The sequence below is a fragment of the Pan paniscus genome, chromosome 11 (assembly GCF_029289425.2).
Source record: "Pan paniscus chromosome 11, NHGRI_mPanPan1-v2.0_pri, whole genome shotgun sequence".
In the NCBI taxonomy this organism is placed as follows: domain Eukaryota; kingdom Metazoa; phylum Chordata; class Mammalia; order Primates; family Hominidae; genus Pan; species Pan paniscus.
The window spans coordinates 19,474,445-19,501,864 of NC_073260.2; the positions used below are offsets into that span (position 1 = coordinate 19,474,445).

A 27,420-nucleotide genomic window follows, 5' to 3' on the forward strand; every position below is an offset into this window, starting at 1 on the left:
TTCCCTACTTTCATGGCTTTGTGTGTGCGACCTTCCAGATCCTTTTTATGTCTTGGCCAAATTCATTCTGCCACTCAGCAGGCACACACATGCATGCACACACATGCACACACACACAAACCGAAGACCAAAAATGTAAAAAATGAAAAAAGAACTCTTCCACCACGACGCAGGGAAAAAATTACTCTTAATTACTGGGGCTTCTCTACAATTATAGGACGTGTGTTTGAACTCTGAAGGGTCCTCTCCTGAGGATAACCTTTATTTGCCTGATTGCGTCTGTTCAGTTAATTCTGGCTAATTACTATTTTCTTCCTATTAGATTCTAATTATATACAGTATTTTCATTATAAAGCGTAATGTTTCCCAGAGAACCATGTCAATTATACAGGCGATATTACCGGAGGTCTGGTTTACCTCATTAAGCCCAAGCGATGAAGCCATGCATCTGATTAAACCCACAATTTGCAGGGTGGACTTTAACTATATGTGGGTACCAGTGGGTCTCACCTAAAACTTGCTGGGTGTGGGAGAGAGCTAGAAAGCCTAGGAGAAGCTCCTCAAAGGATGTGGCAGCCCATTTGGATGTGTTGGATTTTCTGCAGGAAGAACAAGTGTTGATCTATATTGTCTATTTTTAAGCACCCCATGATTTCTAGTTTGGCTGAGGCATGAATTTGATGCTATCATGAAAGAGTAGGTCTTACCCTTGCTTCAAATGATTCTGGTAGAACACCCACCATTTCCACCTCCATGCCTCAATATACTGACCATATGATATCTTTCTGAACTTCTGGTTTACCCACCCAACAACCATTTGATATTTCATGAGATGTCTAATAGACACCTTATCCTTAATATACCTAAAATAGAATTCTTAATTTCTGCTCTCCCTGAGCCCCAAATCCATTCATGTTTATATTACTCCCATCTCGGTAAATGCCATAACCTTGTCTACCCAGATGCTCAAGTGAAATGCCAGGAGCTCATACTGATGTCCTTCTTTCCTTTATCTCTCACATCGAATCCACAAAGTCTCCTGTGAACCCTAGGTCCCAAATATATCCTGGATCCATCCAGTTCTTCCCACCTGCACTGCTATACCCCTAGTCTAGGCCAACGTCACCCCTGCTATATAGTGACTTGGTCTCCTTGTTTCATTTCCTTTCACATGTATGTATCCCTTCTCCTAATGCCATCAAGGTAGTTTACGAAAAAGGAAAAAAAAAAAATCCATAAAGGCCATGTTACTCTCCTGCTTAAAAGCCACACAGATGTTGTTTTGGAATTAAAAGCAAACTTCTTACTATATCAGTAAGACACTCCATGATTATACTTTTGCCTACTTATTCAACAAGTATTATTCAAGGTCTAATATAATATGTGCCAGACACTGTTCTGGAATAAACAGTTCTTGTTTGTATGAAAATAAAATAATAAAATAGACACAATCACCCTCATGAGCACTGCTTTTTCCTATCATCTTGATAGTACTTAATATTTCATGTTTGTTTTTATCCAGCTGGCTTGTCTAAAAGGCCTGGGTCCATGTCTGTCCCCCATACTCCAGACCCAGCCCCTGTACCTAGAAGCTTCTCAGGAAATGTGGGCTCTTCTGTTATGATTTGACACTTGAGCAGGAATTGAAAAACAAACTTGATTAAAAAAACACACTTTTATTGGATTCTAAAGGAATTAATAAAATCCTTCCTTTGGGGATTAATAAAACAGGATTTTTTAATATTAGCTTTATTTTTTTCTACTTTATAAAAGCATTTTAATCAACATTCTGAGCTTTAAAGGATGGATTCAAGCTCTGTTCTCTATTTGGGGTGTGGGCAGGGGTTTAATTTATAGATAAGTTCCATTTTTGATATTTGCTCCTCTGTCTGAAAAGTGTTACCATTATTGTTTCCCTAATAAAAATCTCTGGAGTTCAAGCAAAAAGAGAAGTAAACTTTCGTGAGCATCTCATAATTAAGAAGTTAATTTTTGATAATTATAGGCCATGAGAATATTGCTCTAATTTATAGAGATTCAGTACATTGTTTAAAGTCCTAGATGACTTAGTTATAGTAATACTGACTGTGTGGGCTCTGGGGTCAGGAGGCCTGGGTTCAAATTCTGGATCTTCCATTTATTACCTGTCTGTGACCTTGAAGACATTTACTTAACCTTGTACCTCACTTTCCCTATTTATAACATGGGGATAACAATTGTTTCTGCTTCCTGGTGTTGTTTTAAAAATTAAATGAGTGAATCCACTTAGAACAGTGCCTGGCATATATATGCTCCATAAATGCCAGCTGCTATTATCTGAGTCTAAATCTAAACTCGTCTTTCCCCAAACTACCATTCCTGCCATTAACAAATACCACCAGCAGCATTAGTAGCATTCATTAAATACTCTCTACAACCCAACCTCTAATCCCTTCAAGACACTTGTAATGCACACATTATTACTTCAATTTACAGATGAGTAAAACTGAGGCTCCGTAAGGTACTCGTCCGAAATCAGGCAGAAGGTAAGCTACAGATCTAAAAGTCACATTCATGTTTGCCTGTCCCCAAAGCCCACATTTTTACAAGTTGTTACATGTTCTCTTAACTTCAAAATGCAACATATTCTAGACATAGAATGTGTTATAGACAGAATTATCTTCCCCTCAAATTCACTCCTCAAGGTGATTGTATTTGGAGATAGGGCAGTTAAAGATGCAATACAGTTGAAATGAGGCTGCTAGAGTGGGCCATAATCCTATCTGACTGATGTTCTTATAAGAAGAGGAAGAGGTACCCGAGGTGCTCGGGCAAAGACAAAAGGCCATGTGAGGACACAGTGAAAAGGTGGACATCTACCCGCCAGGGAGAAAGGTCTCAGAAGAAACCAAGGCTGCTGACACTTCCAGCCTCAGAACTTCCAGCCTCAGAACTATGAGAAAATATTTTCAGTTTAAACCACCCAGTCTATGGTATTTTGTCATGGTAGTGCTTGCCAACTAACACAGAAGGGAGCATTGTTAGTAGGAAAAACACACAAAAAAGATGTCAGGTGACTTGTGTCTTATTTACTGGGCTGTTTCCAGTGCTCATCTCCATGCTGGTGAGAGGTGACAGCGTGCCGGCAGTCCTCAGAGCCCTCACTTGCTCTTGGCACCTCCTCTGCCTGGGCTCCCACTTTGGCAGCATTTGAGGAGCCCTTCAGCCCACCACTGCACTGTGGGAGCCCCTTTCTGGGCTGGCCAAGGCTGGAGCCCACTCCCTCAGCTTGCAGGGAGGTGTGGAGGGAGAGGCATGAGCGGGAACCGGGGCTGCGTGCGGCGCTTGCGGGCCAGCTGGAGTTCCAGGTGGGCGTGGGCTTGGTGGGCCCCGCACTCGGAGCAGCCAGCCAGCCCTGCTGGCCCCGGACAATGGGGTACTTAGCACCTGGGCCAGCGGCTGCAGAGGGTGTACTGAGTCCCTCAGCAGTGCTGGCCCACCGGCGCTGCGCTCGATTTCTCGCCGAGCCTTAGCTGCCTTCCCACGGGGCAGGGCTCGGGACCTGCAGCCCGCCATGCCTGAGCCTCCCACCCACTCCATGGGCTCCTGTGGGGCCCGAGCCTCCCAGACGAGCACCACCCCCTGCTCCACGGCGCCCAGTCGCATCGACCACCCAAGGGCTGAGGAATGGGAGCGCACGGCGCAGGACTGGCAGGCAGCTCCACCTGCAGCCCCAGTGCGGGATCCACTAGGTGAAGCCAGCTGGGCTCCTGAGTCTGGTGGGGACGTGGAGAGTCTTTATATCTAGCTCAGGGATTGTAAATACACCAATCAGCACCCTGTGTTTAGCTCAAGGTTTGTGAGTGCACCAATCGACACTCTGTATCTAGCTGCTCTGGTGAGGATGTGGAGAACCTTTATATCTAGCTCAGGGATTGTAAATACACCAGTCAGCACCCTGTGTTTAGCTCAAGGTTTGTGAATGCACCAATCGACACTCTGTATCTAGCTGCTCTGGTGGGGCCTTGGAGAACCTGTGTGTCAAAACTCTGTATCTAACTAATCTGATGGGGACGTGGAGAACCTTTGTATCTAGCTCAGGGATTGTAAACGCACCAATCAGCGCCCTGACAAAACAGGCCACTCGGCTCTACCAATCAGCAGGATGTGGGTGGGGCCAGATAAGAGAATAAAAGCAGGCTGCCCGAGCCAACATTGGCAACCCGCTCGGGTCCCCTTCCACACTGTGGAAGCATTGTTCTTTTGCTCTTTGCAATAAATCCTCCTACTGCTCACTCTTTGGGTCCACGCTGCTTTTATGAGCTGTAACACTCACCACGAAGATCTGCAGCTTCACTCCTGAGCCAGCGAGACCACGAACCCCACCAGAAGGAAGAAACTCCGAACACATCTGAACATCAGAAGGAACAAACTCCAGACGCGCCACCTTAAGAGCTGTAACACTCACCGTGAGGGTCCGCGGCTTCACTTTTGAAGTCAGTGAGACCAAGAACCCACGAATTCCGGACACACTGGGTTCATAGGAGGAGCTTAGGAAATGGAGGGACCAGTGTTTAGAAAGCGCCTTCTCGTTCAAGATTGAGGATGGTGTCCTCTGCCCAGCCCTGATGTGGGCACATGGTGGCACTGCGTGGCAGTGGCCTGTTTTCTCCACCAGACTGGGTGCTCCATGAAGACTAAAGCCAAGTGTGTCTTTTTGTTTAGCTCAGGCATAGCCGATGATAGCGTTCTGATAATTACATATTGGCTGCATGTTTGCATAGCCATGAGGTCTGTGGGGTGCCTTTCAGCTCTACAAGCCTCTTCTCTAAGGAGTTGCCCTTGGCTGGTCAAGAAGCTCAGGTGTGGGAAGTGGGTTTTACGTGGCAGTCCTGCTGGGCCCCTGCCAGAGTGCTTGGAGCCGCTAAGTCTGGGCCATGCAGTCTGTTTACATGAGCATTAGGGAACATTGCTGAGATGTACTGTAAACATGGGGCAGGCTGTCAGCATTGCGCTGGTTTCTGCATTATCTCGGTGCCATCTCAGAACAGAGGCAGGCCAGAAAGCCCCTGCCAAGTGGAACTGGAGCCTGAGAGATAGGCATGAGCCTCCTAAGTCTGGCTTCCCTGCAGGGATGAGCCTTCCTGAGGGTGGGCTGGATGTGGGTTCATACAGCAGGGATGCTGAGCCAAGCTCCCACTCCACTTAGGGGCTTGGACCAGGGTGAGAGATGGAACTAACTTGTTAAAGGAAAGAAAAAATAGAGAAAAAATGTGAAAGTTTTTCGCTTGAAAATATAGATCAGGGTAGGTTCAAAGTCATTGTGCTAATTTCACCCTTATTATATTTCATTTACTTTCTTGAATAAGAAAGCTCTTCCTGGATTTTAGCTGAATCCAGAATTGTGCCTTATCATGAGTGTGCCACAACAGAGGCAGAAAGACTGAGAGCCATTGAACTAACTGAGCAGGCCATGCAGAATCATTTAAGGGCTCTTGGAAGGCTTCTTTCTCCCAGATAATTCCTTCCCGGAGGCCTAAAAGTCTTCTCTTTGAGTTGTTTTTCTCTAAGAACTTAACCGTGGTCATAGCCTCCTGATGGGTGGTCCCAGTGGTGAGCCTGATGACCTGGCTCTGCTGCCCAGTGCTGTGGCTTCGTAGGCGTGTCTCCTTGGGCTGGTCCCCGGATGGGGATCCTGCTTTGTCCTCAGTTTCCTCACTGGTGAAATGAAGAGTTTGGTCTAGAATCATGACTTTCTCTGCCTCTATGAATTGAGAGCAAAGATACCTCCATCTGGATGTTATAGCTCCTCATGCCAAATATCAAGCGTTTGGCAAAATCAAGGCATTCTTGCAGAGGTGACTGAGGTGGGAACTGTGGCAGTTCATCTGCGTGGTGCATATGGTAAGGCAAGTGTGTGGGGTGGGTAAGAGGAGTGGGCACGAGGCCCCCAGGCCAGGCATCATATTGTGTGTGACCAGCGCCTGGACCAGCTCTGGGGACATGGGTTCTGGTCCTGATTCCAATATTTGAAACCAAGATGGGTCATAAGATTGATTTGTAGTCAATAGAATGTAGGCTGCAATGATGTACACTGCTTCTATGCCCTTACAACCTTGTATGAACCTCCATGTTCTCCTCACCTTTTCTTTTGTCTTCCCTTATCCACCTTTCCTTTCCCTTCCCTTCCCTCCTTTCTCTTCCCCTCCCCTCCTTTCCCATTGTACTTTCCTCTTTTCCTGTACTCTCCTTCTCTCCCCCCATACCCCTCCTGCACACTTTTTTTTTTTTTTTTTAAAACTTTTATTTTTGATTCGGGGGTACATATGCAGGTTTGCCACAGGGTATATTGTGTGATACTAAAGTCTGCGGTATGATTGAACTCCACATCCAGGTAGTGACCATAGTACCCATTAGGTAGTCCCTCAATCCCTTGCTCCCTCTCTACCTCCTCTTGTAGTTCCCAGTGTCTATCGTTCCCATCTTTATTTCCATGTGTACTCAACGTGTAGCTTCCATTTATAAGTGAGAACATGTGGTATTTAGTTTTCTGTTTCTGCATTAATTCACTTAGGATAATGGCCTCCAGCTGCAACCATGTTGCTGCAAAGGAAGTGACTTCCTTCTTTTTTATGGCTACATAGTATTCCATGGCATATATGTGCCACATTTTCTTTATGCAGTCCACCATTGTTGGGCACCTGTGTTGATTCCATATCTTTGCTGTTGTAAATAGTGCTATGATGAACGTAAGGTGCATGTGTCTTTTTGGTAGAATGTATGAATGCATGTGTCTTTTTGGATATATACCCAGTAAAGACATTGCTGGGCAGAATGGTAGTTCTGTTTTAAATTATTTGAGAAATCTTTGAACTGCTTTCCACAGTTGCTGAACTTGAACTAATTTACATTCCTATCAACAGTGTATAAGCATTCCTTTTTCTCCACAGTCTTGCCGATATCTGTTATTTTTTTACTTTTAATAAGAGTAGCCAGCCATTCTGTGACAGAGTGAGACTCTGTCAAAAAAAAAAAAAAAAAAAGAAGAAGAATAGCCATTTTGACTGGTTGAGATAGTATCTAATCATGGTTTTGATTTGAATTTCTCTGATGATTAGTGATGATGAACATGTTTTCATATCTTTGTCACCCACTTGTGTGTCTTCTTTTGAGAAGTGTCTGTTCATGTCCTTTGCCAATTTTTTAATGGGATTATTTGTTTTTTGCTTGTTGAATTGTTTAACTTCCTTATAGATTCTGGATATCAAACCTTTGTTAGCTGTATAGTTTGCAAATATTTTATCCTGTTCTGTAGATTGCCTGTTTACTCTGTTGCTAGTTTATTTTGCTATGCAGATGCTCTTTAGTTTAATGAGGTCAATTTTTGTTTTTTATTGCAATTGATTTTTGGGGACTTAGCCATAAATTCTTTGCCAATGCTGACGTCAATAAGGTTATTTCCCAGGTTTTCTTCTAGAATTGTTATAGTTTGAGGTCTCACATTTAAATCTTTAATCCATCTTAAGTTAATTTTTGTATATGGTGAGAGGTACGTCTCCAGTTTTAATCTTCTACATATGACTAGCCAGTTATCCCAGTACCATTTATTAAATAGGGAGTCCTTTCTTCGTTACTTATTTTTGTTGACTTTATTAACAATAAGATGGTTGTAGGTGTGTGGCTTTATTTCGGGGTTCTCAATTCTATTCCACTGGTTTATGTGCCTATTTTTGTACTAGTGCCATGAGGTTTTGGTTGCTGTAGCCCTGTAGTATAGTTTCAAGTCAGTTAATGTGATACTGCTAGCTTGGTTCTTTTTGCTTAGGATTGGTTTAGCTATTTGAGTTTTTTTTCCGGTTCCATATGAATTTTAGAATAGTTTTTTCGAATTCTTTGAAAAATGACATTGGTAGTTTGATAGGAATAGCATTGAATCTGTATATTGCTTTGGGCAATTTGGCCATTTTGATGATAGTGATTCTTCCAATCCATGAGCATGAAATGTTTTTTCCATTTGTTTGTGTCATTTTCATTTTTTGCTTTCTATGATTCATTTAAGCAGTGTTTTGTAGTTCTCCTCATAGAGACTTTTCACCTCCTTGGTTAGAAATACTCCTAGACATTTTGTGTGTGTGTGTGTGTGTGTGTGTGTGTGTGTGTGTGGCTATTATACATGACATTGAGTTCTTAAATTGGCTCTCAGCTTGAATGTTACTGGTGTATAGAAATGCTTCTGGTTTTTGTACATTGATTTTGTATCCTGAAAGTTTACTGAAGTCATTTATCAGTTCCAGGAGCTTTTTGGTGGAGTATTTAGAGTTTTCTAGGTGTAGAATCATATCATTAGTGAAGAGATAGATTTCTTCATTTTCATTTTGAATGCCTTTAATTTCATTCTCTTGCTTGATTGCTCTGGCTAGGACTTCCAGTACTATGTTGAATAAGATTGGTGAGAATGGGCATTCTTGTCTTGTTCCAGCATTCAAGAGGAATGCTTCCACCTTTTGCCCATTCAATATGATATTGGCTGTGGGTTTGTCATAGATGGCTCTTATTATTTTGAGGGATGTTTCTTCAATGCTTAGTTTGTTGAGGATTTTTATCATGAAGGGATATTGGATTTTATCAAAATCTTTCTCTGCCTCTATTGAAATGATCATATGCCTTTTGATTTTAATTGTGTTTATATGGGGAATCATATTTATTGATTTGTGTATGTTAAACCAACCTTGCATCCCAGGAATAAAGCCTGCTTCATCATGGTGAAGTAACTTTTTGATGTGCTGCTGGATTTGGTTTGCTAGTGTTTTATTGAGGATTTTTGCAATCTATGTTCATCAGGGATATTGGCCTGTAGTTTTCTTTTTTCATCATGTCTTTGCTAGGTTTTTATATCAGGATGATTCTGGCTTCATAGAATGAGTTATGGAAGAGTCCCTCCTCCTCAATTTTTTGAACTAGTTTCAATAGGATTGGTACCAGCTCTTCTTTGTATGTCTGGTAGAATATGACTATGAATCCATTTGATCCAGGGCTTTTTGTGGTTGGTAGGATTTTTATTACTGTTTCAGTTTTGGAACTCATTATAGGTCTGTTCAGTGTTTCAGTTTCTTCCTGATCAAATCTTGGGAGGTTGCATGTTTCCAGGAATTTATCTACTTACTCTATATTTTCTAGTTTGTGTGTATAGAGATGTTCATAATGGTCACTGAGGATCTTTTGTATCAATTGTAATGTTACCTTTGTCATTTGTGATTGTGATTATTTGGGCCTTCTTTCTTTTTTACTTTGTTAATCTAGCTAGTGGTCTATCAATCTTATTCATCCTTTCAAATAACCAATTTTGGTTTTGTTGATCCTTTGTATGGATTTCTGGGTCTCAACTTCACTCAGTCCTGCTCTGATTTTAGTTATTTATTTTCTTCTAGCCCTGGGATTAGTTCTTGTTTTACTAGTTTCTCTAGGTGAAATGTTAGATTGTTAATTTGAGATCTTTCTAAATTTTGGTGTATTTAGTACTATAAACTTTCCTCTTAACACTGCTTTTGTTGCATCCCAGAGATCTTGGTATGTTGTGTCTCTGTTTTCATTAATTTCAAAGAACTTTTTGATTTATGCTTTAATTTATTTTTTACCCAAAAGTCATTCACAAGCAAATTGTTTAATTCCCACATAGTTATGTGGTTTTGAGAGATCTTCTTGGTATTGATTTCTATTTTTGTTCCATTGTGGTCTGAGAATATGTTTGGTATAATTTCAGTTTTTTTGAATTTATTGAGACTTGCTTTATGACCAAGTGTGTGGTCAATCTTAGAGTATTTTCCATATGCACATGATAATGTATGTTCTGTAGTTGTTGGATGGAGTATTCTGTAGGTATGTTTAGTTCCAATGGTCAAATGTTGAATTTAAGTCCAGAATTTCTTTGTTTATTTTCTGTCTGATGATCTATCTAACTCTGTAAGTTGGGTCCCACACTTTTCTCATGTTCATTGGACACCAGATAAAGAGGATCCATCTGAAGACTCTATGGCCTTAGAGGATGAACAAGCCACTAAATTAAAAAAGCCCAAGTCCCTGAATGATTTTGTGAGCAGTGCTAATCCTGCCAAGGCTCTCTCTCCCCCTAGAGTTAAGCCACTGTTATTTTTGGGTTGTCATAGCAGTTGACATACCTTGACTAACATGCAAGAGTTCTGCATTTTTGTGCCAGTAACCCCTGAGAAGAAGTTATCTCTTTCCCTGCATTACAAGACAATATATGGGTATGACATAGACTCAGGGTGCCCTGGAAGCACAAACTCAGGCTTGACTGGTTTGACCCAGAGTAGGTGTTCCAGGAAATCCTCCCAGAGGAGGTAGAAATGTGGTAGAAGCAGCAAAGACTGAGGTCACATAGACTTGGGGTAGGATCCTAGTGCCTCTAATCATGAGTTTTTCAGCTTCAGGTAATTAGCTTACCCCTACTCTTTGCCTAAATTGAGCCTACTCATCCTTCTGGTCTCTGGAAATGTCATATCCAGAGAGCTTTTTTTTTCTGTCTCCCAGGCTGGGCAATCTGCAAAAGCCCTATGCTTCTCTTTTTAAGCCCTTGCTACATTTGTTATACCTTGTTCAATCTCTGTATCTCCTGTTAATAAGCTTCAAGAGTGCAGGGAATGAATGTCAATTTCAGCCCTATTATCTTCACCTTTCAGTCGAGTTTCTGGTACACTGTAGATGTAAAATAAATAATTGTTGATTGAATAGATAAATATATAGATGAACTTAAGCTCTTTAAACCTCAGCATCATTATCTATAGAGTGGACATAATGCTAGCCATATCCTGGGTTTTGGTAAAGATTAGTTGAGATCGTGTATACAAAGCCCAACCTAGCACAATACCTGACATATCACAGCCAACAGTAAGTGTTAGTTTCCTTCAGCCTTGATGAATAAGAAGTTTGTTAGGCTACAAAGAAGGGAAAGAGCATTTGTAGTGGAGGGAACAGAATTATTTTAAGGCAAAGCCGTGCATTTTGTGTTTGTGGAAGCTGATTGGGGGGCAAGTACCAAATTATAAGTCTTATGTATTGGATGCACAAGAAATAGAACTATATCATTACTGTGCCTTAAAGCCACCAAAAAGTGATGAGATTATAAATATTTAGCAAATAAAAGACATACCCTTGTTGATATTAATTCATGACCTGTGACAGCAAGGAAGGCTCCTGGGGGATGGAAATTTGCACTGAGCCTTATAAAATTCATGTTGCTGAAGAGCAGAAGGAAAGTCATTCAAAGCGGGATTTATAGCCATAGGCAAATGGATGGAGGCTGGGAGCCAAGGGGGGAAAAACAAGTTTGGTTAGAGTGGAGTTTATATTGGGGATTAAGAGGAGATGAGGTAGTATGGAACCAGATCATTGTGGCTCTCTGAAGCAAGGTGGAAATGCTTAGACTTGATTTGAGTGGCATTACACAGAGGAGAGAGAGAGCTGTAGAAAGCCTGAGTGTTGTGAGCATCAGATGGCCATGCTCTTCTTGCCTGAGGGTTTTTAGAGGCAGGAGGCTGGACCAGATGACCTCTGAAAGTTTCTTCCAACCACAGGGCTTTGTGGTAGTCAAAAGACAGATAGAGAGAAACAAAAACTTGGGACCTTGGCCTGGATTTCACTCCCTCATAAATCTTCTCCACTGCCTGGCATCATCTCTCTGTCCTCAGATTAATCTTCTCTGGCTTCCTGCAGGAACAGAAGGAACTATTGACCTCATCCTGTTCTCCAGGCTGCAAGTGAGAAATGGGGTTCTTAGACTGGAAGAAGCCTCAGTGTGGGTAGAGGCAGCTGGGGCCTGAGGCATGAGCCCCCAGAGGAAAACACAGGAAGCAGGTGGCCAATCTTGTTCCAGAAGGGCTCTCACCAGGACTGCCCCAGAGTCCACACCAGATTATGAAATATGCCTTGTGATTTTGCATGAACATCTTGGGCTGAAGATTGACAAATGTTGGAGGAAACTGCAACCCTTTTTTTTTTTTTTTTACCATTAGTTATTTTATTGAGCAATTACAAGTCCCAGGCTCTTACTTTTTCATATTAATTTTTTACAACAAGTTTATGAGATGCACACTGTTCTCATTTATCATATAAGGAAACTAAAACTTAAAGAGTTTAATATATTGCTCAAGGTTATCCAGTGTATTGGTTTGCTAGGGCCCTGTAACAAAGTACCACAAACCGGGTGGCTCAAACAACAGAAATGCATTGGGAAACTGCAACCTCTTATCAGGTAATTTTCCGAGGCAAACAGTAACCTGGACTGATTGTGATTTCCATGAGTTTCTCTTCTTGGTTTTTTTCCTTCTTGGTATTGGTGGCTCAGATGCAAGGCCCTGTGGTTCAGTAGGAAGAGCAGGAGCTTTATATTGGAAATCCTGCGCTCTGGCTGGCTGTGTGCTGTCTGTGCCTCAGTTTCTTCATCTGTAAAATAGGAGTAAGAATATTACCCACTTTAGATAGAGGGATATCTAATTGAATACTACCTTGAATACTACTAGGCACACAGTAAGTACTGAAGAAATGTTAACTAATTATTAATCTCACTATTTATTAGAAAATGGAGATTAAAGTACCTGTCTCACAGGTTTTTGTGAGAGTCAAATCCATTCATTCATTTGTTCAACAAATATATACTGAGCACCCCTATGTGACAAGTAGTATACGAGGCACAGGGCTGCTATGTTAAAAACAAAATGAGATCATTCTGTACTCCCCAGAACTAACAGACTGGTGGGGGAAGAGATATATTAAATGATGCATAAAAACACAGGCATAAATGTGCAAATTTGTTGTAACAATGCTTTGAAGGAAAAAGGTGGTGTGCTATTGAGAGAATAAGAGGGGAGGCTGCCTTAGGTGGTGATGTGGCTTGGCTCTGTCTCCCCATCCAAATCTCACCTTGAATTGTAGTAATCTCCATGTATGGTGGGAAGGACCTGGTGGGAGGTAATTGAATCATGGTGGTGGGTCTTTCCCATGCTGTTCTTGTGAGAGTGAATAAATCTCACAAGATGTGATGGTTTTATAAAGGGGAGTTCCCCTGCACATGCTCTTGGCTGCCACCATGTAATATGTCCCTTTGCTCTTCCTTTGTCTTCCACCATGATTGTGAGGCCTCCCCAGCCACGTGGAATTGTAAGTCCTTTAAACCTCTTTCCTTTATAAATGACCCAGTCTCAGGTATGTCTTCATGAGCAGCATGAGAATGAACTAATACAAATAGGGTGGCCACAGAAGACTTCCCTGAAGAGGCAGGTGTTGAGCTCACCTATGAAGGATGGGTAGGAGTTAAATATTCCAAGTAAAGGCAAAACACACCTAAAGGTCTTACCTTAAGGGGAAAAAGGGTGAGGTGAGTTTGAGCCTATGAATGAGGTGACAGGGTTAGCAGAAAATAGACAGGACAGAGGATGAGTTCTATTCTGAGTATAAACCACAAAAGCAATGGAGGAGGTAAATGCTTTTATAAAGTGTAAAATCCACATGTCTATAACTTACTATATTTTCCAGCATAAAAAGCTAGGAGTTGAAGTTTCACATGGAGGCCAGGTGAGGAGTGATTTCACCTCCATGGCCTTTGCAGTTTGCACTCAGGATAAAACAATTGCCTAAAAACTACAAATGTTATGGCAGAAAGTGTGTGTGTCAGTGTGTCTGTGTAATCCGAATTCCCAAAGTGCATTTGGAAGCCAAAAACCCTTTCCTCGAATCTCATCATCTGAATGCGTCAGCTCTTTGAGCCCTAGTTTCCTCCTTTGTAATCATGGGGCCATTTCTTCTTCTTTACTAATGTGGCTGTTTTCTCATAAGGTTGTTCTGAGAAAAGCTCCAGTAAATGTTGATTCCCTATGCCTCTTCTTTTCTCTGTGGCTTAAGCTTCACTGTCTGGTGCTTCTGATGACAGTCTGCATTTGAGAGAAGGCATTAAACATTCACAGCTGGCTTTTCATCAAAATGTGTCCTGCCCACCACACAATCTTGGAGAACCCATTGGCATCTGACCACTCTAGAGATTGCCCCTTTCTTAAAGGAGCCCCCTGGCCTCCCCTACCCAGTACTAAAATCCATCCAATTCACACACCATTGCTGTGGAAGTTAGTCCTTCTTTTAATTCTGATCAAGTGAGCAAAAGGGGAAATAAGGAGGGATCCATCAGAACAGCTCATGAAAAATATGTACGTTCTTTAAAGGAAGACAGCATACAAATGGGATATATTTTTTTTTTTCCAAAAGGGAGGGGGATATACACGCAGGCTTTTAAACAGAAGACTTTAAGCGGGGAGTGAGAGAGGAAAAATATGTCTCTTAAATGCATTCAGCGCCATTGCCACAAGGCTGCCGAGCCAGGATTGTTTATTAGAAGATAAGATAGTGAAAAATGTATTTTGCAGAAAGAAAATAGTAAAGTCAGGTCTGAGGCAGATAAGAAGCCAAATTTCTATTTTATGCTCAATTGAGTGACTCAGTTACATTATCTGGGAAGCAGGGGTGAAATAACACCCTTCGGAAATGAGGCCTGGGTTGCTCTGGGTCTCCTTCCAGCTTTGGCGAAGCTGAACTCTGCACAGCTGGGATGCTGCCTTCTCAGAGCAGAGTACTTGCCATCTAGGGATGAGGGGAAGAAAGGTTCTGATCTTTTCTCTTCAGCTCCTTTTTTTCTCCATCTTTTCATATGAGTACTCCAGTTCAGCTTCATGCTTCCCCTTCTGCTGCTGAAGGTGAGAAAATAAAAGCACACACATGCATACAAGATGAAGCTCTGCAAAGACCAGCCGATGTTGAAGCCAGAAGCGTCATTAGAGTTCAGCTGGTATAGGGGTCTGTGGTCAGTCCTTTATTTGGCAAGCACAAACATGTCATTTGAGTGTTTTTACACAGGGCATTGTTCTCTAGTTTGCCAAAGATCCTACTACACCTTTTAAAAATTTTACCTGGCGCTTTACACATTTTCAGTGTGTGTCTGGTCCCTGGAGAAATATAAGATGATTTCTCTAGACATCTTCCAGAATCCTCAGTGAAAAGATGGAGAAGCTTCCCTCCAGAGAGGTCAAGAGGCTCATTAAAAGTCACACAGCTGGTGAGTATTATCATTACAAACAGGCTGTACTTCTAATCATCTCTTATCCTTTCCTAATGGTTCAGCATTTGGGCCCTTTTCCATTTTGGAGATCCTTCATTTATTATACAGTTGGAGGTCAGAGGAATTTGAAAAATGGATATTGACTTTTTGGGCCAGTAGTCAGTTCAAAAACTCACTTAGGTGTGCATTGGTAAGCCTGTGGTAGACAGAATAATGGCCCCTGAAGATGTCCATAGCTGAATCCCAGAAACCTGTAAGTAATTTTGCAAATATGATTAAATTAAGGATCTTCAACTGGAATGATTATCCTGAATTATCTGGTGATATGGTTTGGCTGTGTCTCCACCCAAATCTCATCTTGAATTGTAGCTCCCATAATCCCCACGTGTTGTGGGAGGGACCCTGTGGGAGGTAATTGAATCTTGGTGGGTGGGTCTTCCCTCTCTTCCCCCAGTGTTCTCGTGGTAGTTAATGAGTCTCATGGGATCTGACGGTTTTATAAATGGGAGTTCTTCTGAACAAACCCTCTTGTCTGCCACTATGTAAGACATGATGTTGCTCTTCCTTCATCTTCCACCATGATGGTGAGGCCGACCCAGCCATGTGGAACTGTGAGTACATTAAACCTCATTCCTTTATAAATTACCCAGTCTTGGGTATGTGTTTATTAGCAGCAGGGGAACAGACTAATACATCTGGGTGGGCTCAACCGAATCACATAGGTCCTTAAAGGTGAAGAAATTTTCAAGGTCAGAGAGGGAGAGATGTGGCAATGGTCAGAGAGATATAACATTGCTGCTTTGAAGATGAAGGAAGGGAGCCACGAGCCAAGGAATGTGACCAGCAAAACTGCAGAAGCTGGAAAGGTCACAGAAACAGTTTCTCACTTACAGCCCCCAGAAAGGAACAGTGTCTTGCCAACACTTGATTTTAGCCCAGTGAGTTCCAGATTGAATTTCTGATCTGCAGAAATAATGACAAGATAATACATTTGTGTTTTAAACCATTAAGTTTGTGGCAACTTGTTACAACCACAATAGGAAATGAATACTACAGTCATCTAAGTCCTAACAACGTTTCATACCCCATTCATTCTCATATTCTTCCTTTGCTTCAAGGTTTCTATGAGGTCACTTGTAGCTAATTTTTAGGCCCATTTGGAACTCAACTTTGAGATAAAAGTCAGCTCCAATAAAGAGATTAACTATAAAAAAACTTTGAATTTGGTAAGCCATTGTGTATTTGAATATAAGGAGTAATATCGTCATCTAGTCCTATTCCCTCAGATATATATTTTTAAATAAAAAATGGATGCTCAGAGAAGAGAAGTACTTCCCCAAAGTAGCACAGGAAATTAATGTCAGGATAAATTTTGGTTTTCCATCTTCTAACCCACTGTCCTTAAGATTACTTTTTTTTATTGGTTAAAAGTACTATCTGTCCAGACACTGACCCACACATATTTTATGATCTTATTTACTACAAAAACATGATTGGCATTCAAAGGGAAAAGAAAAATTTTTGTTTGGTCAACTGAATATCCATATGGACAAAAATCAACTTTAACCCTTCTTTCATACCATACACAAAAGATAATTAAAAATAGATTATAGACACAGATGAGAAAGGTAAAATAATAGAGGTTCTAGAAGAAAACATAGGAAAACATCCTCATGACTTTGAGGGAAACAACTCTTAAATAGGACATTAAAAAAATCACCAGCCAGAAAAGAAAACTGATGGTGCTCAGTAATTAGGCCATTCTTTTTCTTTTGGGATTTTATGAAGTTCTCTAAAGAGAAGTTTACCCTTTGAATGATAAATGAAATATTATTAAAATTAAGAACATTTGTTTATTGAAAGACACCAATAGTGAAAATCACAGATGGGGAAAAGACATTTGCAACATGTATATCTGAATGGGGTTCATATTAGTAATATATAAAGAACTGTTAATGGAAAAAAGACAACTCAATGAGAGTGGAAGACAGACAATGGAGACTGGGAAGGGTGAAGGGTGGAAAGGGATTCGGTGATGAGAATTACTTAATGAGTGCAATGCATGTGGTTTGGGTGATGGACATTCTAAAGCTTTGACTTAACCATTATTCCATCTATGGATGTAACAAAATTGCACTTGTGCTCCACAACTTTATATCAAAAAAAGCTAGCAAAGACTTGAACAGGCAAGAACTATAAAAGACTATAAAAGAGATATCACAATGGCCAATAATCATGTGAAAGCTGCTCAGCATATTAGCCACCAGAGGAATACAAATTAAACTGCAATGAGATGCTATCCCACACCCACCAGAAAGGCTAAAATTAAAAGGACTGATAATACTTAGGGTTGTCAGGGTTCTGGAGCCGCTGGAACTCTCATACATTGCTCCATGATACTTCCTCATCATATCCCTTTTAAGTTTTTTGACAGCAAAACTTGTGTTTTATTCATATTTCTCTCACCCCCTCACCTGCCCTGTGCCAATAATAAGTGCTCAAGTCTTTGGACTGCAAGTCCCACTCTAGATAAAAAGCCACCAGCACAAAAAATGTAGTAGTGACCGTGATGAGAAGAGATGGCCCAAGTAATTTTCCAAAATGGGAGTCTAATAGACTGTTTTTGCACCAAACTGCCTGCCTTTCCCTAGGCAAGTATGCAACTCTTCATGCTGAGTGTGATTCCATGGCCTCAGGAAGCAGCACAGCACCATGGACTCCTTTGGGCTCTGGAGTTAGACGAATGCTGGATAGTATCCCATATCAGCCATTTACCAGCTGTGTGACCTTGAAGCAAATGACTCAACCTCTCTGTGCCTTGATTTTCTCATTTACAAAACAGAAATAGTAATGGTGTCTATCTTCTAGTATTGTAGTGAGGATAAGTGAGACGTTAGAAGCAAAGTATTTGCCCACTTTTAGGTGCTTAGTAATTAGACCATTCTTTTCGTTTTGAGGCTTCATGAAATCTTCTAAAGAGAATTTTACACTTTGCATGATGGTAATCCATTTTGTTGGGAGCAGTTGTGAATTCTTCTTTGCATATTCTGGAAATATCTTTTGTGTACCTTTAAAACTATCCCTCAATAAAAGCTCTGACCAGCATTGTCCAAAACCTCCACACCTTGTGGCCAGTGGATTTGCAGGTCCTCTTGGGAAAGGCAGGGCTTTGGGCACCCCCAATGCATCGATCACCTTTATGTCCTATCCTAGCTCTTGCTGCACTCAGGACTCATGAGACAGTGGTCAGGAAGGAAGCCACAGAAAAGCCTCCCATAACCCCCATCATCACACCTCCTATGGCAAAGGCAGAGAGGCCCTGGAACAGTTACAGGTGGCTCATGCTGAGCATATGCTGGAATTGTTTATGCCTTGTAGATAAAAAAGCTGGGAGTAAATATTTGCAGTCAGGGAGCCCCGGCATGCTGATATGCTGATGGAATGAGAAACTGTGCATGCATGAATGAGTGTGTGTGTGTGTGTGTGTGTGTGTGTGTGTGTGTGTGTGTGTCTATTTGAGAAGAAGAGAGACGGAGAGAAGGGGGAGAGAGTTTTGCCTCCTTTCTCTGCCTGTAGATGGAGAGATGGTAGGTGAAGCAGAAAGAACCATTCCATGGACTACAGTCAGGTGCCCTCTGGACCGGTCCCTGCTCTGCCACTTGTCTGATTCACTATGTAGGAGGCAAGAAACAGAGACTCCCTCAGGCTAACTAGGGGGAGAGCAGTTTATTATCTAGATGAATATGTTCCAGTGAAGGGGTTTTACACCCCTGACCAGGGGGTTTTATAAAGGGAAGTTCCCCTGCACTTGCTCTCTTGCCTGCCAGCATGTAAGATATGCCTTTTCTCCTCCTCTGCATTCCACCATGATTGTGAGGCTTCCCCAGCCATGTGGAAGTATGAGTTCTTTAAGCCTCTTTTTCTTTATAAATTACCCAGTCTCAAGTATGTCTTTATTAGCAGCATGAGAACAGACTAATACAATGACTCAAAATCCAAAGAAGTTCCAGGGCCTTTGGAAACAGATTTGATTGAACTTGCAGACTCTGGAGTCAGATGGCTTCACCTGGAAATAGGGCTCTTGGCAGTGGGAACTTGGACAAGATCCCTGGTTTCTCTAAAACCATAATTTCATCTTCTCCAAGATGAGAATAATTAATAATATCTCCTTCAGAATGGCATTGCATAGGATGATGCACATAGAACACTTAGCATAGTGCCCAGTATATAGTAAGGATTTACACTGTTGTCATTGTCATTGTTTTCTTCCTTTTTGGATGAAATTAAGGGGACCTAATTCTTGGGCATACCGGTTTTCCTCATCTTTGCTCTGTATCTCTTCTCAACAGCAGTGGTTTTCAAGTGTTCCCTGGACCAGCAGGATGAGCATCACCTGGGAAAAAGTCGTGGGCGGAGGTCCTCTCCTTGGGAAAAGGCCAGGCTTTGGGTCCCTGCAATGCACCAATCACCTTTATGTCCTGTTATAGCTATACAGAATTCCACACAAATTCTCCAGCTGCACCCTCTGTCCTATGGGAGTAGAAACTCTGGGGATGGGCTCAGCAATGTGCACTTTAGCAAGCCTTCTAGGGGATTCTGCCGCACACTGAAGTTTAAGAATCACGGACCTACACTGAGGCTGTTCATTACCTCCAGGTCATCCCCTCATAGCTTCTGCTTCCTTGTGGTACATGATGACCTTCTGATCTGGCTTGTCTCCTTGCCCTCAGAATCTATCCTATACATAGCTTACTTTTTAAACATCCTGCAATGGCTTCCCATTGCCCTTAGAATAAAACCCACACTGTAGCCACAGCCCAAAGGCCCTTTGTGGTCTGGACTCTGCCTCCTCTCCAACTTCCTCTGTCCCCTCCCTCCTTCAGCCACTGCCCCCTCCCACACCTTTCCCCTTCCTGGCTATGTGTCTGTCACCCAGGCTCGAGTGCAGTGGCATGATCATGGTTCACTGCAGCGTCGACCTCCTGGGCTCACGCAATCCTCCCACCTCAGCCTCCCAAGTGGTTAGAACTACAGGCATTTACCACCATATCCAGCTAACTTATTTTTTATAGAGACGGAGGTCTCCCCATGTTGGCTGGACTGGTCTCGAACTCCTGGCCTCAAGTGATCCTCCCACCTCAGCCTCCCAACGTGCCGAGATTACAGGCATAAGCTGCTGTGCCCAGCCTTTATCTTAGTTCTTTGTAACATTTAGGCCTCAGCTTACCTGTTCTCTCTCAGGAAAGCCTTTCCCTGTCCTCCCTCAAGCTAAAGAAGCCCCACTCCTTCACACTATCAAATGCTTGTTTTATGGCTATGAAGGCTCTTATTTCTTCCCCATCATTTCTTGTTTATTTATTTGTTTATATGTTTACTGATTGTCTTCCCTATTAGACTATAAGGTCCTGGAGAACAAGGGCCTTGCTCACCCTGTTCCTGTTATATCCAAGATGGTTAGAAAAGTACCTGGCACAGGTGCTCAGCAAATATTTGTTCATTGAAATAATGACTAAGAATGAATAGATGGATGAATAAATTAAACACAGCAGAGTGTTCCAGGAGAATAATGCCTGAAAGCTGTCATTTAAGTCCTTCTAATCCAATGAATTCATACTTCTATAGTTTAACTCAGTGACTCACAAGAGGGTGGTCCTGCTCTCCCCCTCTCTGGGGGAATTTGAACATGTGGAGATGTTCTGCAGGAAAAATGGCTGGAGACACTCGGGGCATCAGCATCTGATGGGTGGGGTAGAACAGCCTACAATGTGCAGAATCGTCCTGTTGGACAACGTATCTTCCCTATACCCCTCTCCCAGCAAATGACAGCCACATTCCATGCAAGAAACAATGGTTGAGCCTAATCACTGTATATTACAGTAGTTGGAAGCTGGGGATTCCAGGTATTTCTAGGCTCCCAGCCCCTTGTGTTTCACCCCTGGCCTGTGCAATATTTATAGCTTCACTGAAGAAAATTCAAACTGGCTCAGAAATAGTTAATCCAGGCTGAGACAGCAGCTATTTTGCCCGTGAGTCTTTATTTTCAGTGACTAATAGGTAAAAGCGACACAAGTTCTCCTGGTCTGTGGAGGCTGTGGCATAAACGATGTCTCTGAGGCCCATTCCTGTGATTACTGAGCTGGATATGAGCGATAGGATATTTTGAGGAGATAAAAATGTCTGACCAGCTAATAACTACCAGACGCCGGCTCCAAAACAGGGGGCAGAGAAAGGGAAGGAGGGGAGAGAGAGGGACATAATTCACTCAGAGACAGAGGCCTGGTGAGGAATTCATGCCAGGCATATACATGTGCACACACACAGGCACATGCAACACAGACACTCAGATACCCAGCACAAACACTCACCCTACACAGACATAGAACACAGTCCAGAAACACAGAACATACCCAGGTACTCCATATTTTAACCTACAGGGCACAGACTACACACATAAGTACACACAGGCACACAATATACACTTATGCAGAACACTTCCTTCCTGGATGCACCACACATCCCCATGCAACACCCAGTAACAACACTGAGACACACCCGTACTGCACAGGCATATGAAACACACCAAATACAATCAGCTCATGCAATAGATGGACACACATATATAACACACAACCCATGCACACAACTCACTCATATAAACAATACCCATTCTTATACCGTGTACACAAGGAACTGCAATACACAGATACATACAGACATAGGCAATATTACATGTGTAATATTCAGAGATGTGTGTATACAAATGCAGGTCCACCTAACACAGATATAAATACAGGTAAAACATGCAAACACACATACACTCCACTAAAACACACACATCCTTAGAAGTACACATGTAAGGCACAGTACATACACACACACACCTCTAAGAGATACACACCCTTTAGAGACAAACACCATAGAGATACGTGTTCATCCTTTGCTAACAACCACTTTTTAAAATGGACTCTCAGACCCCTACTCCAACATGTGTGACAATTCCAGCAACAACAAATCAACACAATATACAAACTCTATAACTGTCAGGTTAAAAAAATCATCATGGAAAGAAAACTAACGTGTCATGTGACTCTCTTTGACCTTTGTGAATATTGTTTCATCCTTGCTACAGGCAGAAATTTCAGCCTTTAGCGTGGCTGAGACGGGGCTTGTTCTTGCTCTTTTCTGGCTGTGGGAGGAGGGAAAGAGAGAGGAGGAGAAGCCAAGGCTCTTAACAGGCTGCCAAGATGGTGGGGCTTCAGTAGTAGGACACCTGGGTTGTGGCTCTATAATCTGATACGAACCTACTATGTGACCTGGGAGGTGTTGTTCCCCACTTCCAAACCTCAGTCTCTTCATCTGTTAAATGGGTATGAACCTACCTCATAGGGATATGATAGGTAAACTAGGATCTAATCCAAATGTGAATTGTAGACTTGACCTCCTCATATTCCTAAGAGGAGATGAACCCGCCAATGACACTCCAACAAATGCATCTGTTTTTAGTTTGAACCCCTCACTTGCCTTTTCTCCAGCCCCTGCAAAAAATTCTGCATGGCATGAGTAGCTAATACAACCGGGCTTGTCCTCAAAGAGAGGCCGTAGATTATTTCATTTTCTTCATTGAGTCTATTAAGTATCTGGTCCTGTGCCAAGTGATTTACCTGTATCATCTAATTTAATCCTCACAACAACCCTTTACAGTGCATTCTGATTTTATAACCATTTTACAGATGAGGAAATTGAGGTGTAGTTTGGTCAAGAGACTTACTTGCTCAAGACCTCCCAAGCTGGTAAGTTTTGGAACCACAATTTAAACCTACTCTGCAGTGGTGTAGAGTGCTATCCCTCTCCCTCTTCCCCACCAAAGCTGCTCATAGGTTCTAATGAGTTAGTAGGTGATGTCAGCTTGAAGTCAGAACCCAGGGTGATTCTAAGAAAAGCCCTCTTATTCTGGTACATTCTCCACTGTGACTCAGGAGCTGGACATCGTAGTTTTTTAGGCCTTATCCAGACCTAAAAAACTTCTCACTTAACACATGGTCTCTATTCAAGTTTGTAGCATACTTTCAACCTTCTTAAGCCCTACCTTCTCCATCTATAACACTTATCTGTCTCTATGATCATGAATTGGTCAATATATCCCATCAAAAGCATACCAGGTGGCAAGTCATTCTCTAATTATGTCCTTTTTTGCCACTCTCCACTATCTATGATTGGTAACTTTGGATTGATCAATATGCAGTGTTTCTGTAAATAATATCAGAGGTTTGTGTGGGTATTAGAACTCCTTTGTAGGCATTTAATATTGGGTTTTTATACTTTACACGACAGCATGGCTGTGCTTGAAAAACAAGAGTTGAGAGTCAGGCTTTTTGGGTTCAGATCCTGGTCCTGGTACTCTAGGTAACCTTGAACATATTACTTCACTTTTGTGTATCCTAGCTTATTTTTACATAAAATGGGGCTTATTCACAGTACAGAGACTTTTTGAGGTTGTTGTATGCTCTAAATGAGTTACTATTTGTAAAGTGTTTAAAATAGGATCTGGCACATAAGTGTTAGCTATTATCATCATCAATATGGGCCTGCAGCTTTTTATGCTATTTCAATTTGACTATGCTCTTTGTTTTACATTCAACTTCTTCAAGTTTGGGTCACTCCGCTTGCCTTCCTTTAGTCATCTTGATTTCCTTGATTACCATGCCTGATATCTAATGTTTTGAAAATAACAGGACGTCCCAGGCTTACCCTGGCTTTCTCTATGTCAGGATTCAGTGCAAGCTGTTTTCTATGGAACTGTCTTGACTTCTTTTAGTTGAGGGCAATGAGGTAAATTTAGACATCAGAGGTGCATATTTACCTACCTCTGGTGATAGGCAGGTGACGCAAGAGGTGGTATGGTTAATTTTAATGACAAGGTGCACAGGAACCTTTCAGAGACCTGAACAAATTCTGCTGTTTCCCAGTTAATTGTGCTTCCTGAAGTCCCTTTTCACCTTGCTCCAATCAAAGAGCTTCAATTTCTATTCTCCTTGCTTTTTCTGAGTTACCAATTTCTCTTCTCTTTCATTTACAAAATCCTCCCAACCAACTTTGATAGATCATGCTGTATTTTGTCGCAACAAAACTTGTGTTTCAATTACTGTGTAATCCAAAGATTTAGAAACCTAGATATCTGCTTTGATAACATTAGATCTTATCCAGGTGTGCCTTTGGTGGAAAATTCGCTGTACTCTCAGTCATCCACTGTACTAGCCTGATCTTTGAGGAAAAGTAATGTGGTTTGGCAAGAGTATGTGGGCACCACTGTCATGGGAACAACTTCAGATCATGTGTGTTTGTGTACATGTATGCATGTGTGTGTGTGTGTGTGTGTGTGTGTGTGTGTGTATGTATATATATACTGTGGGTTAAAAAAGTCCAATACTGGCAACCCAGTAGGGTTCAGACTCAGGTTTTGCCTCAAAAAAAAGAGATAAAACAACGTCTGCCCACCCCAGGATGGTATGCAAGAGTTAAGAAATGTGGGATTTCCAGGATCATAAATAGATTGCTTACTATCAAATTTAATTATTATCTTTTGCATTTTCTTGATAGTGGCTCCACAGCTCATGTCTTTGTCACAGACCCTTTTAGGCTGAACTTCATAGAAACTTCTTAGAAACCGTTGTACACAGGCAGATGCCCATTGTCTGAAGTTTCAACCGCCCTAAGACCACTTTGAATATTAAGAATATTAAGACATCTAAACAAATTGATGTAAGGATTATTAAAAAATAGACATCAGACTGGGTGCAGTGGCTCACACCCATAATCCCAGCACTTTGGAAGGCCGAGGTGGGCAGATCACTTGAGGTGAGGGGATCAAGACCAGGCTGGCCAACATGGTGAAACCCTGTGTCTACTAAAAATACAAAAAGTAGCCAGAGCATGGTCGTGGGTGCCTGTAATCCCAGCTACTCTGGAGGCTGAGGCAGAAGAATCTCTTGAACCCGGGAGGTGGAAGTTGCAGTGAGCAAAGGTCATGCCACCGCACTCCAGCCTGGGTGACAGAGTGAGACTCCATCTCAAAAAAAAAAAAAAAAAAAAAAAAAAAAAAGAAAAAGAAAAAAATAGACATAATACTTGATGCTGGAGAAATCGCTATCTTTCTCTGAGTCTCAGTTTCCCTCTGAGTCTGTTTCCTTATCTGTGAAACGGGCACAACATTTATTTCAGTGGGTCATTGTGAGAATTAAGTGAGAGGAGCTGGATCAGGATTTATATGTCCAGGCTCATGTTTCTGAAGCTGGATTTGGAGCCAGACTGAGCAGGGCTTTGGAGGAAAGTATAGGAAGTTTGGAAATATATTCTATAGATGATGGGGAATGATATTCACTCATCCATGAATTATTTCATTCAACTTCTATTCATTGGAAAGATAATGATGAATAAAGTAAATTAGATTCATGTACTTTTGGAGCTTAGAATTTTTAATGTGCAACAGATGTAATTATATAATCACACAAATATATAAATTGGTAGCATTTAAGATAAGGAGGGGCTGATGTAGATGGGGGAGAAATTCAGAAAGGTTTTCTTGAAGAAGCAACAGTAGTGCTGAGACATGAAAGTGGGTCGGTGAACGGGTAGGGGCTCATTCTAGGCAGAGCAAACATGATCTATATAGAAGTCTTCATGGGGTGAAAGGGAGGGTGGCCCATTAATAAAAAGGGCGAGGATGGTTGGAGCCTGTGATGAAGGGAAAAAGTTGTATGCAGTAAGGTTGGAGAGGTAAAGGCTGGAGAGATGGGCAGGGGGGTGGCTAGATCAGGTAGCACTTTGCAAGACATTGTAGAATGTCTTTGGATTTTTCATAAAGAGCAGTAGGACACATTTGATGGGTTTAAAGCAGGGAAATGGCAAGCTTATATTTGCTTTATACTAGGATCTCTTTTGCGGCTGAGAATGGATTGGCTCAGAGCAAATAGGGAAGATGGAGATCATGGGAGGAAATTGCAGTAGTCCAGGGGAAAGACAAATGGTTCCACCAATGGCCATAATGGTAGAGCTAGAAAGAAAAGGATGGCTTCAGCATATATTTAGGAGATAAAATTGGCAGTTTTGAAATAGACAATGAGGTGACGATGAAGGAGGAGAAGGTATCGAGGATGACTCCCAAGCTTTCTTCTTGCCAGAAGGATAGTGGCAGTGTTTACTGACACTTTAAAGATAGAGGATTAGAGAATGCTGTTTACCAGTCTTGTTGAGACAGACTTTTCTTATTCTGTGGCTGTCCTGTGGGAATTTATTGTGTCTCTATACCTATATTTATTCTCCCTTCTAGTGTCCTCTGTGGTTCTGGGCTCACAAGAGGGCACCTGGCAAGGGCACAGAATTGTAGAGTGAGGGATACCTCAAGCACCAACTATTCCACCACCTCATTTTATGAACAGACAAAGAGATCTGTGACTGGTGACCCCAGAGTGAGGGAGCCACAGAGCTGGCTTACAACTCTTAGGCCTGGGTCCTCTTCATTGCTTCTGCTGCTATGTACCCTTTGATAGATGAAGAGAATGTAATGAAGAGCTGTCCATTGCAACCCTCTTGTTCAAAACCCCTCAATACTTACCGTAATCCAATTAAAGACTTTATTCTTTAAGCAAGCCCTCACTTCTGGCATTCAAATTGCTTGTAAGGATTAACTGAGTTAATACAGACAAAACATTTAGAAAGTTCCTGGGACAGACTAAACACTATGTAAGTCTTTGCTTCTGGTATGTTCTCACCCTATATGGCCCCATAACAGAGATCCCCAGTATCCATTCTCCTCTCCTCTCTTCTTTCAATAACACAACAAACTTTCCTGCCAAGTTTGGTTGGGCACATGGCTGCCTGAGCAGTCACTATGTTTCCCAGCTTCCCTTGCAGCTAGGTGTGGTCATGTGACTAGGTTCAGGCCAATGGAGGGTACATGGAGGAAAGGTGAGTGCCATTCTCATTTCTAGAAGATTCCAGGCCATTTCCTAAAAGGCAAACCTGTCTGTTCTTAACTCTGTGTCCTTATTTCCCTCTGGCTTAGATATGGCAACAACTGGGACAGCTGCCTTGGACCAAGGATGGAAGCCCCATGTTGAGGACAGTAGAGCTGATCTAGAAGCCTGAGTCACTAGGTGACCATTTATAGCAGAGCTGCTGCTGCCCCTACCTGCTGAAATCCTAGGACACTCACCACAAGTTACTCCTGTGAGGGAGGAACAGACTGCTCTCTTATGTAAGCCCCTGCATTTTGGAAGTCTCTTTGTAACAGTAACTTAACCTGAACACAACTGACACAAGCCTAC

At 42.0% G+C, this 27,420-nt stretch overlaps 1 long non-coding RNA gene across 1 annotated transcript in view; it reads left to right on the forward strand.

Annotated features, from left to right (window-relative positions):
* The window catches only part of LOC134728522 (uncharacterized), a 203,669-nt gene that overhangs the window by 99,959 nt on the left and 76,290 nt on the right, over positions 1-27,420 (forward strand). The window lies entirely within an intron of this gene.